This window comes from Lagenorhynchus albirostris, chromosome X (assembly GCF_949774975.1).
Source record: "Lagenorhynchus albirostris chromosome X, mLagAlb1.1, whole genome shotgun sequence".
Taxonomy (NCBI): Eukaryota; Metazoa; Chordata; class Mammalia; order Artiodactyla; family Delphinidae; genus Lagenorhynchus; species Lagenorhynchus albirostris.
Genome location: NC_083116.1, coordinates 67,225,793 through 67,237,660, shown reverse-complemented (window position 1 = coordinate 67,237,660; position 11,868 = coordinate 67,225,793).

The window sequence follows — 11,868 nt, the reverse complement described above, 5'->3', positions numbered from 1 at the left end:
TCTGCAGTGCAAAAGTTAGATTTGAGGAGGGCAGCCTGGAGGTAAAGAAGCTTCTCACTGCAGAAATCTAAATAGAAGGTGATGAGAGCCTGAATCTCACTTTCTAGGAGACAATGAGGAAGGTAATGGGGCAGAGAAATGTGGGTGGTACTTTTGTGAGAAAATAATATCAACTTAACCATGTGACCCTTTCAGATCATGAGCAAAGCTTTACATTTCTTTGTCTCCCACAATGCCCTGTTTTCTGCTGGGCCCACAACAGACATAGGATACACTAATCTCCAGAAATTGAAGACTTAGGAATTTTTGGCTCTACTAAGCTTTCTAAGCTAGTTTTCACTTGAAGTAACACATAATTGAGCATGGAGGAGTCCACATGGTGATGCTCCAAGTGAGTCAAGAAGTCTGGTTTGGATAACTTTAAGCTCTTATTTTTTTTTAATAAGGATTAATTTGGCAGTCTCTACTGATGAGGCAGGACTAGGCTTATAAGGCCTTGACAGGAGATTTTTGTGCATCTTTTGATTAGAGCCTTTATTTCTTGGACCATATTACCTGTTGTTACATTTATCAAAAAATTATACCTTAAAGCTTATTTTATTTAACTAGTACCTATTCCAGCCTAATACAGAGACCCCCTCATAACATCCTTGACAGGTATTACCCAGCCCAGCATCTGCCTAAAATTCCCTAAGGATGGAATTCCCATTACTTCCCAAGACACCTAGATTCAGAACGTAAGGGCAGAGGAATTTAGTTAGTCTATGACCATGTACTAATTTTTCAAAGCCAAGGCAACTATTTTGAACATGCAGTAGTTTGTTCTTAGCACCTCTCAACCCCCTACCTTGTACTTTAATAGTATTCTGTTTATATGTTACTAGGTAAATAACATATTTACAAGCATTCAGTATTTTAACAATACTTATTGAACTCTTAAACTATGTGCAGGACTCTGTTGTGGCTAGGCAGCGGGGGGGAAGGTGGTTGAATGAGGCTAGAGAAGGAAGTTAGACACAGACATTAGCCTCAATGAGTATGGCATCTAGTAGGACCAGATCACTGGTGCCAAATACAGCATAAGCCATTGGTGCCAAAGATCATTTACCAAGCTACGTGTGATTAAGAACATGGCTTGGCCTCTTAAGAATTGACAGAACCAACTTTTCCAATGAATCTTCTAAATTTATCCAGTGGCTCGCCACATGGTGGAAAGTGTTTATCTCCTGCTTTCAGTTTTTGTTGGCATACCAGAACCTACTCTGTGAATGATGGCTTCCAAATGCACCCTCTCTTGGGCCCATTAATCATGAGTACTATCCAGTAGAGGAACTAGATTTTAAAATGCTTCCTTAAGGATTCCAGAATTTGTTGATGATATCCAATCTAAAGAATATCTAAAACCATTATTCTCTCCCTACTAGGACCTCAAAGATCTCTAGTTTCCCTGAATTGCCAAGAAATGCTATTAGCATTTGTCAAAAGGAGCAAAAGAACACTATATCACCATGTATGTGACTTTTCTAAGTTCAATAGATTTTATTAGCAGGAGTATTCCATCTTGCCTTTCATCATCTGCACTGTTATTCCCCTCAAAATAACTACTTCTTATGTTTGGAAATGATTTGTATCTTACACAAATCTTATCTCTTTCTCAGTATGAAAAAATTCAAGATGCTGTAGTGAGGCTTTCCAATTTGATTAGGAAGAGTATCTCAGAGCCTTATTTTTTTTAATTCATAAATTCCATGTGAATAAGTAGATGGAATATAATTTGTTTTAATGACTCAAGGTTACCACTACAAGCATGAATTGCTGTACTATGCTATGCTTCTCTCAGGTGTAATTAAGGTGTGTAGGTAGATTAGCCCCTAAGCTAACTGATCCAGCTTACTGTTCTTAAATATTTCTCTTCACTTTTATCCCCTCCTCACTGTAATCTGTCCCTTCTTGTTGCTGTCAGCATGTATGACTCTAGATGAAATGGCTGCTTTCTGCTCCTTAATGGATTAACTAATTATTCTGCTCCACAATGGATTAACTAGCTATTTTATAACTAATAGAGCTCAAAATTAATGGATAAAAATAGTTTAATATCCCTTATGGGATCTGCCAGTCTTAAATGAATCTAAACACCTCTCCAATCTATCTTCTCAACCTGTACAATCTCTCAAAATATCAGGTTCCATGTGCTTATCACCCTTGCTTATCACACTTTTATTTTCCTGAATTTACTTGAAATTTTGATATGCAGGAATATAGGTAGCCCAGTGAAGGATTCTAGAATTTGGTAATCAAATCCAAGTTCGTGTAATCCATATCCTTATAGACTTAAGTGAAACCTCTTTAACTTGTCTTCCAAATAATGAGGCTCATCTTTTCATACTACCTTTATATGATGTCTTATGTGACATGATCCATATATAATATCTTTTTCCACTTGTACATTTTGTTGCTCTTCTTCCTTTTCCAATTGTTTTTTACTTTTTCAAGATCATTACATCATTCCTCATGCACAGTGATAAGACATTTGGGCAATGCCTTTCTGTATTGTATACTGCAAAGAACATCGGTGTTCTTCACTTATAACTTAGTAGATGCCACCTTGCATCCTTCTTTATTTCTGTATTATCAATAAAACCCAATATTGAATATTTAATAGGTGAAGGACACAGAGAGGAATAAGCATCTGTTTTTCAGGGTACTGCTAATTTCAAATAGTCTACCCAAATTTTCACATGGTGTGCTCCGATTTTTGGTTTGGAAAATATGGTCACCATATGTACAAGGTATACATGAAAAATATCACACAGTAAATAATTAGATCAGTGTAATTCAGTCCTAGAGACAAAATGAATTTAAATAAGGCTAAAGGAGTTCAAAGAAAAAACAGTGTGGCCTGAAGGAACTAGAGGGGCTTCACAGGGGAGATGCGCATGAGCAAGGCCTCTGAGAGATGGGTCATATCTGGATACAGTGGGGATGGAAATGAGGGTGAGGGTCATCATCTGAGAAAATTAAAGGACTCACTTATGTGACTGTCAAATCCTGCTTAGCAACATCTTATCCTACCAACCATTCCTTGGCACCTATACTACTAGATTCTGAGGTCACTTGTCAGAAGGCCCTGTCCAGCCACTCAGATGTTTCCCTCTTGGTCCCACAGCCCATTTTGCCAGTTCATTCCCTGGAATCATCTCACTGATCTCTAGTTCCAATGGTCAATCAGAAGCTGACCAAATCAGTTTAGTTGTCTAGAGGGACAAAAAATGTTCCAGCCTGTGAGGATAAAGAATTCCAGTCAGTGATTTGATATGACCTTAACACTCAAAAGCTAGACTAACTCAACTTTTTTTTCCTTCATCTACAAATTAGTTTGGGGTGGTTACATAGATATAACCCATAACAGACAATGATGACATAAACCATTTCAAAATAGTGAATGAAAACAAGATAAATTTGGTCAGGAACAAAATATGCAGAATTAAACAATTACACTATGTGTAGACCCAGCCCCATTAGTGGAGAAGTGAACAGGGACAGGCAAAAAAGTTTCATGTTTAGACAGACTGAGATTGGTAAAAATTACTAGGTTTCTTTTGAGTGGCCTAGGAAAGCTTGGAAGAATTAGGGTATCAAAAACTACTTGGGTAGAGTCTAGTGGTTCAAGGAAAAAAACAAGGGAGCTTGAGCTAAAGCCTGTGAACAGAAATAAGAAAATTTGGACAGGGCTTTAGAATATCCAACAAACAAGATTCTCTTTACTCTTATTTATTGGTTTCTTTTATTCCTAGTGCCTTTCAACATGAGCATGTCCAAAACTTTGGCTCACCAAAAAGCTGGTAAAAATCCAGGAACCTGTAAGAGCTATGAAAATATGGTAGTACCATTATTACTTGAATTATTATCAATATCTAGACATACAAACAGATAAATAAGCAGAATTGTAAATGCAAATGTTACAATCCAGGGATGACATGGGGATGGCCAGTTAGCATCTTGAAGGCTTCCTATATATTTCGGGCATCTTGCTAGTTGCTTATATGTTACAGGCATTGTGAACAATTTCTAGGAATGACTTACAAACATTATACACATTACCTAGGAATTGTTTACAATTCCTGATTTAACATTCTGCCTGTAACATAAATACTAGTTAAAATACAAAGAACTTGATCATACACTGGCATCAAGTCAGAAGGCAGTATTTCTGCAGTTCTATCATATAACCAGAAGATTGATTTATATATTTAAAATGTAATATAGCATAGGTAATGGCCAAATAACTATGCTATACTTTTAAAGACCTATATGCAGAAGACTATGTATTAATTGACTGAAAGAACCTAAGTACAAAGAAAAATTTGATTCAGTACTTTTAAAATAAGCTAATTTTATAACTGCTTACTGAGTTGTACAACTCTAATTCAAACATATAATGGATACATATTAAAAAACTATTTTTTAGTTCAAGTTTTTTATTTCACTGTTTTTTTAAAATAAATTAACTGCTAACTTAATATTTATTTTAAAGACATACCAGAACTTGTACATCAAAATGCATGCTGTACTATTCAAAGTAGTCCCCTTGGGACTATTTTTACTTATTTTGATCATGATGCTATTGCCCAGAATATTTTTGAAATGCTGCTTTAGAACTGCCTTCAAAGCCAGTTTATGAGCTACACAATTTAAAGTCATATTTTCTTATCATAATTCAAATGGTAATGTTTATGATATACACCAGCTATACAACATATTAGCTATATAATTTATATAAACCAAATTAAACTGATAAATCTAGTCATTTCATTATTAAAGCCCTTTCCCAAACTACCCTCTGAGCCTTTTCTCAGGCTAGATACAAGAGTAGCTCCTCCCGCTCCACCCAACCCTGCCTCCCAGAAGATATGTTCAATTGAAAAGTATTGACCATCATTTGTTTCAAAAATCTAGACTGAACTTACCCCAACAAAGTGTCTTAGTATACTACATTTGGCCAGACCAAGCAGCTAGACGTAAGCTTCATGATATAGCAGGGAACTTTTCTGTCTGGTTCACTGCTGTATCCCCAGTGCCTAGAGCAGTGTCTGGCATGTCGAAGTTGCTCATTAAATATTTGTTGAATGAGTGAATGAATGGAAGAAATAATGAAATTTCTTTCCGAGTCATTATGGATCAACAAACATAGGTGGACATATGTGAAATATCAAGGTGATGGCTATATTGAAGTAAAACCTAGCTTCCATCTGACAATGAGCCCAAGAAGTCACTGTTTGGCAGTGGTTAACAAAGATACTGGTGGTGACTATAGCTTGTCTCTGGATTAGGAGCTGTTTAGCTTAGTGTGACTTTAGAGGCTGGTACCATGCCCCTTGTGGACCAGTTTGCTCATACCATATTCCATTCATAGATTAGGGCTCTGGTACAGGCCAGGTGGCTTGCAAATAAGTGCCATGGGGCTTTATTTTCAAGGGTAGTTACCAAAACCTAGAGATTTAAAGTAGTTTGGGCTAGGTCACATAGCAAACTAATGAAAACTGGAAGAGCTTGGGTCTGAGATAAGAGAAACACAATACCAGGTCTCTGTACTCTGGTATTTACCCTGTTCCAAGCTAGAATTACAGTCCTGCAATCTTCTTCATTGATACTACCACCTTCTTTATAAGCTAGGAAATCATGACCTTGAGACCCTCTACGACACTTCAACTCATTTGGGAAAAGCTCTCATTGCCAGGAGTAGTAGAAAAAGAAGTAGTAGTAATAGTAGTAGTAGTAGTTATTGTTGTTATAGTTGTAGTAGTAGTAGAAGTAGTAAAGGTAAAAATACTTCTAGTAGTAATGTACTGAGTGCTTAATACATGACATACACTGTACAAACTCTACATGTCTTTTAGTTCTCTTCACAAACCTATCAAGTAAGCAATGCTATTATCACCATTTTACAGATGAGGAAACTGAGGCTATGAGAGGTTAAATCACTCACCTAGTCAGAAGTCTAAGTCTTTGCCTGCCTAACTCTGAAGCCAAGGCACTGAGGCATGACAGAATTCTGCCTCCTTAGCATTATGCTCTGTTATCCGAGCCATCCTTCTCCTGGCTTACAATAAAGCTACAAGTAAAATCTGAAGAACCACCATGGTTCCAACCTTGAAGTAATTTGGTTGTACTTATAACATTCAATAATAATGGCTGTAAATCAATACAATCCTAGAGACTGAACATCTGTTTTAAGACCTCAAATGAGTAGGTTTTTCTGGAATATCCCCTTAGAAATGTTTTTTGAACATTTGTTCAAACAAGTTGAAGTCTGGACACCCTCTGATGCCTTTCTCGATTGGTTATGTGCCAAGTATGACGTGATCCTTCTGCATGTGGTTTGAGTTAGGTGGAAGCATTGTACATGCCTGGGACACTGGGCAAGCCCTCCAGAGCTGCCCCTAAATCCAGACGAGCAGGCCCACTGAGGAAATATCAGCCCTGGAGTGGCTAGCCTGGAACTACTGATTGGCTGGATCACCCAGAACCCGCAATGAGGAGGCAGCCTTTGCCTTAGAGTTTCAGGGGCTCTGAGCCAAACAACTAGCCCAGGGCTGCTACAGCCTTACTTTCCTGCTGCAAGCCACCTGAGCTCTACCTGCTGTACCATGAAATCATTAGGAAACATTAATGTCATCGGCAGGTGTCTCAGTGCACATAACTGGAAGGGACTACAATTCCAGACAGCTTAACAGCTTTGGCAGGGTGGGAGTATATTCTGTGGACAGACTGAATGTCACACCTTAGCCTACATTTGTGGGAGATGGTTGCAGAGCCCATCAGCAAACCTGCCACATGGCCAAGTACATGTGAGTGATGGAAACATGACTGTGGTAAGAGGCCAAGGCTGGTAATGAGGAGGGAGATACTAAAATCTAAGGGAAATCCCTGAATTCCCAACATTTGTGAGACGATTAGATGAGACTAGAGGGTAAAAAGCAACAGAAAAGCATTCAGCTGATATAGGTATATAAGGAAGGAAGCAAAGAAGATCAAATCTTATGTTGTGGCCAACGGGAATGCTATAGATGTCAGGTCTACTTCAGCATGCAAACTAGGAGATAAAATATATAATGGGAGTGCTTCAGAGTTAGACACAAATCTAACTATGGGAGCATCTTTCCTTAGTCTATGATGAACTCCTGAAATTTCCTCCAGCTACTCTAGGAAGTCCTGCAAACTAATGCTATTCCTTCTTCACCTCTCTTAATATAAAACACACTTGTACCACTAAAAACTGAGGTTATCACCTCCCCGTAAACTTGGTCTAACCTCACTGATGGGAAAAAAAACTAAGCTCAAAGTTGTTGTATTGATTGAAGTTAAGGTTTAGAGGGAATGGACCAGAAAATGTTATTATAATATTTGAAATGAGAAGTTATGAAGGTCTAAATGAGGGTTGTAGTAGTGAGTATGGAAAGGACTTCTTGGTTGTGAGAGAGATTATGAAGGAATATCCACACAACTTGGGAACTAACTGGATTTAGTGGGGCAATAAAAAGAATCAGAGATATTGCCAAGGTTATTAGTCTTAGTGATTGGGAAAATTAAAATGGTGATGCCAATAATAGAAAGAGTAAATTCAGAAGAATAAAAAGGTATTATAGGGAAGATAAAGGAGTTTGAGGTGCCATACTGAGAGACAGAACAGGCAATTTAACATTCTAGTCTGGTACTCACGAGAGGTTGGGCTGGAGATAAAAATTCAGGTAGGCATCACTTGCCTGCTCCTTCACCTAAGTACAAATTTTCTGGCTCTCAATCCCTATAAGCAGCAGCCATACATAAAGGATATTTGAAACTTTCCTTTCTCTGCTTCTGCTGATATTCCTCCCCATTCCATGGGTTCTTCTGCCCTCTAATTATCTCTAGAACCTTACTGTAGAGAAACTTAGTTGATCTCTTTGTTCAAGCATTCAATGTAAATGTCTACTTTTAAGAATAGTTCTTTATATTCCCAAATACATGTCATTTGTGAGTAGGAAGTGATCCAAGCAGATTACATTTATAGAAAGTTTCAATTACTTTGAAAATTATTTATACCAATGAAAAATTAATATACATGAGAAAAACCTAGAAAGGAAAGATCAGGTGAGTGCTACACAGTTAAAATGACCATATTTTCTGAAGCAAAAAATGGGCATTGGTTTCTGATAAAAAAAAATATTTGTGATCTGAAGTCCTTTCTGACTGAATGAGGAAATTCAGGAGATGCAATTAGAATGGTGAAACATTGCAATTACCAGGGCATTTGGATTGTTTCTAGGGACAATGGGATAAGATATTTATCCTGGGAAATCTGGGAATTGCATAGAGTGGAATACTAATAACACAATGCATATTTTACATTTTTGTACTATAAAATTATTTTATTATTTTATATTCTGTAACTTTCAGTTTAGGATACCTGACTGTCTTGGTATTTGCTCCCTTTCTAAATAACTTTGAGGACTCAAAAGTATTGAAGGTCAGAGTGAGAAGGTATCTTGGATATCAATTAATCCAACCACTTAAAAAAATAATATAAAGAAACTGAGGATCAGAACTAAGAAATTACTTGCCCAAGTTCACACATCAAGTCAATGGCAGAACTAGGACTAGAATCCAAGTAGCCTAATCTCCCATACATCCTTTCTCCAAACACCAAGTCTCCAATTAGGCAACAGTTTTTCCACTCCTTCTTCTTCACATTTCATCCCCACCCTTTGCCTTGGGAATTCCTGGAGGAATGGGGCCCACTGCTAGGAGGGCACAGTGTAAAAGTGCAGAACACTCAATGCCTATCATCTTGAATTCCTTTGATCTAGAAGGAGCACCACCTCCCCTCACCGAGACATCTTTCTCTCTTCTCAGCTGAAACACCCATACTGCTGTTACAGCAGATGTTTTAGGGTCAAATGGGACATCAAGGGGGAATGCAGGTGAAACTTGGATAGCTGATATTCCGAGGTGATTACAGGTTGAGAACTTTGCACATACCTGGACTGCTGGAATGTCAACACATTTCCTTCATTTCAAGCTTCTCTTAAAGTTGTTGGAAGGACCAAACCTCCTATTCAGGGGCAAAGATTCACTATTAAGAGAAAATTCACTGATGGTCATACCTCATTCCTTGAGGTTTGTTCAACTCCTCCCTATGGTTAAACAGGAAAACAATATTGCTTTGTATATCTTGCAAAAAGTGACTTGCCCAAAACCAGCACAACAGAGCTAGAACCCAGGACTTACACTTCACGTATCCAAGACCTCCCAAGGCTGACAGAAAAACCAATGGCCAGGAATGGAACAGGGGTAGCTCACGCTCCCTCATGTATGACATCTTTACATGGAGCAAGCTCCTATAATTCCATTAACCATGTATGACACTTTAGAAGTTTCCCCTATGAACTTCTGAGCTTTTTGAAGGAGGGATTGTAGATAGATTGGTCTGTCTATCCCCAGGGACTAGGATGCAACCAGTAAGTATGTCACAAATGAGTGCAACAGGTTAGAATGTGGAGGGCTTTGAGTGATACTCCTGGAGTCTATAGTTCCCAACATAGACTGAGACTGTGCATCTTTGTGTTTTATGCAAAACAGAACACTTTCAACATTGGAGTATATAGTTCTGTGCCAAGTAGGAATTTTTAAAATTATCTCCTTGGTTACTTCAGTGCCTATACAAGAAGTATTCAGCCTTTTTTTTTTTTTTAATATTTGAGGAACTCATAGTTCCCAGGCACTCACTCCAATATGTCGCAAGCAATTTGATTGAAGTATTGCATATATCTTGGGCCTGAGACCAAGTGTGAGAAATTTCACCCCATCAGAAAAACCACTGAGGCAGCTTAAGGTAATGGAAACTGGTGCTTTGGAGACTAAACCTGTCTCTTTCCATCTCTGTTTTTGGTGCTTGGATAATGCCTTTGAAGGATAAAACAGAGAGCATATAGATTTAATACTTTGGATTAAAGAGGAAAGAAAGACAAAATGGAGAGGATATAGAGATATGTTAAAGTTTTTAATTCAGGTGCCAACTGAGATCTAAAGACTGACATACAGATAAGTCATGATCAATAAGTAGGAGGACAGGGAACTAACCTCCTCCAACAAACACATAAAAAATACATCTACATTGCCAACAAACACGTGAAAGGATGCTCAACATCATTAATCACTAGAGAAATGCAAATCAAAACTACAATGAGGTATCACCTCACACTGGTCAGAATGGCCATCATCAAAAAATCTACAAACAATAAATGCTGGAGAAGGTGTGGAGAAAAGGGAACCTTCTTGCACTGTTGGTGGGAATGTAAATTGATACAGCCACTATGGAGAACAGTATGGAGGTTCCTTAAAAAAGTAAAAATAGAACTACCATACGACCCAGCAATCCCACTACTGGGTATATACCCTGAGAAATCCATAATTCAAAAAAAGACATGTTCCACAATGTTCATTGCAGCCCTATTTACAATAGCTGGGACATGGAATCAACCTAAGTGTCCATCAACAGATGAATGGATAAAGAAGATATGGCACATATATACAGTGGAATATTATTCAGCCATAAAACGAAACAAAATTGAGTTATTTGTAGTGAGATGGATGGACCTAGAGTCTGTCATACAGAGTGAAGTAAGTCAGAAAGGGAAAAAAAATACTGTATGCTAACACATATATATGGAATCTAAAACAAAGAAAAATGGTTCTGATGTACCTAGGGGCAGGACAGGAATAAAGATGCAGACGTAGAGAATGGACTTGAGGACATGGGGAGGGGGAAGTGTAAGCTGGGGCAAAGTGAGAGAGTGGACATGGACATATACACACTACCAAATGTAAAATAGATAGCTAGTGGAAAGCAGCTGCATCACACAAGGAGAACAGCTCAGTGCCTTGTGACCACCTAGAGGGGTAGGATAGGAAGGGTGGGAGGGAGACACAAGAGGGAGGGGATATGGGGATATATATATACATATAGCTGATTCACTTTGTTATACAGCAGAAACTAACACAACATTGTAAAGCAATTATACTCCAATAAAAATGTTAAAAAATACATCTACATGTGGAACAATTCTCACTGAAAACTAACTGGAGCATGGCAGATGTGTACAACCAAGGCTGTAAGCAAGATCCACGTGGGAAACTGGTAGGAAGGGAAGAAAGCAATCAGGTTGGGACCTGTGCCCCTGGGAGGGGACTCAGAAGTAAAGGGGGATTACCCTGGCAGAGATCGTCATTGAGGATAGAGTGGTTGGAGCCACATATTGGGCGCCCCAGCCCTGGGATCCAACACCAGAAAGATGAGTCCCCTTGGCTGGCTAGAGGGCCTGTGTGACTAACAGGAGGGCTGTGGGAAGTCTGAAATCCACTTGTGAGGAGCATGCACACACTTGCTTATTCCTGAAACAGGGCAGAGAGGGCAGACTGAAACTCCATGGGACTCTGGCACAGCAAAGGAAACCAACGGCGAAACTAAAAGACAACCTATTGAATGGGAGAAAATATTTGCAAATGATATGAAAAATAAAGGGTCAATATCCAAAATATATAAACAGTTCATAAAACTCCATATTAAGCAACAAACAACCTGATTAAAAAGTGGACAGAAGACCTGAAAAGACATTTTCCCAAAGACGACACACAGATGGCCAACAGGCACATGAAAAAATGCTCAATATCGCTAATCATCAGAAAAATGCAAATCAAAACCATAATGAGATGTCACCTCACACCTGTCAGAATGGCTATCATCAAAAAGAACACAAATAACAAATGTTGGCGAGCATATGTAGAAAAGGGAATGCTCATACATTGTTGGTAGGAATGCAAATTGGTGCA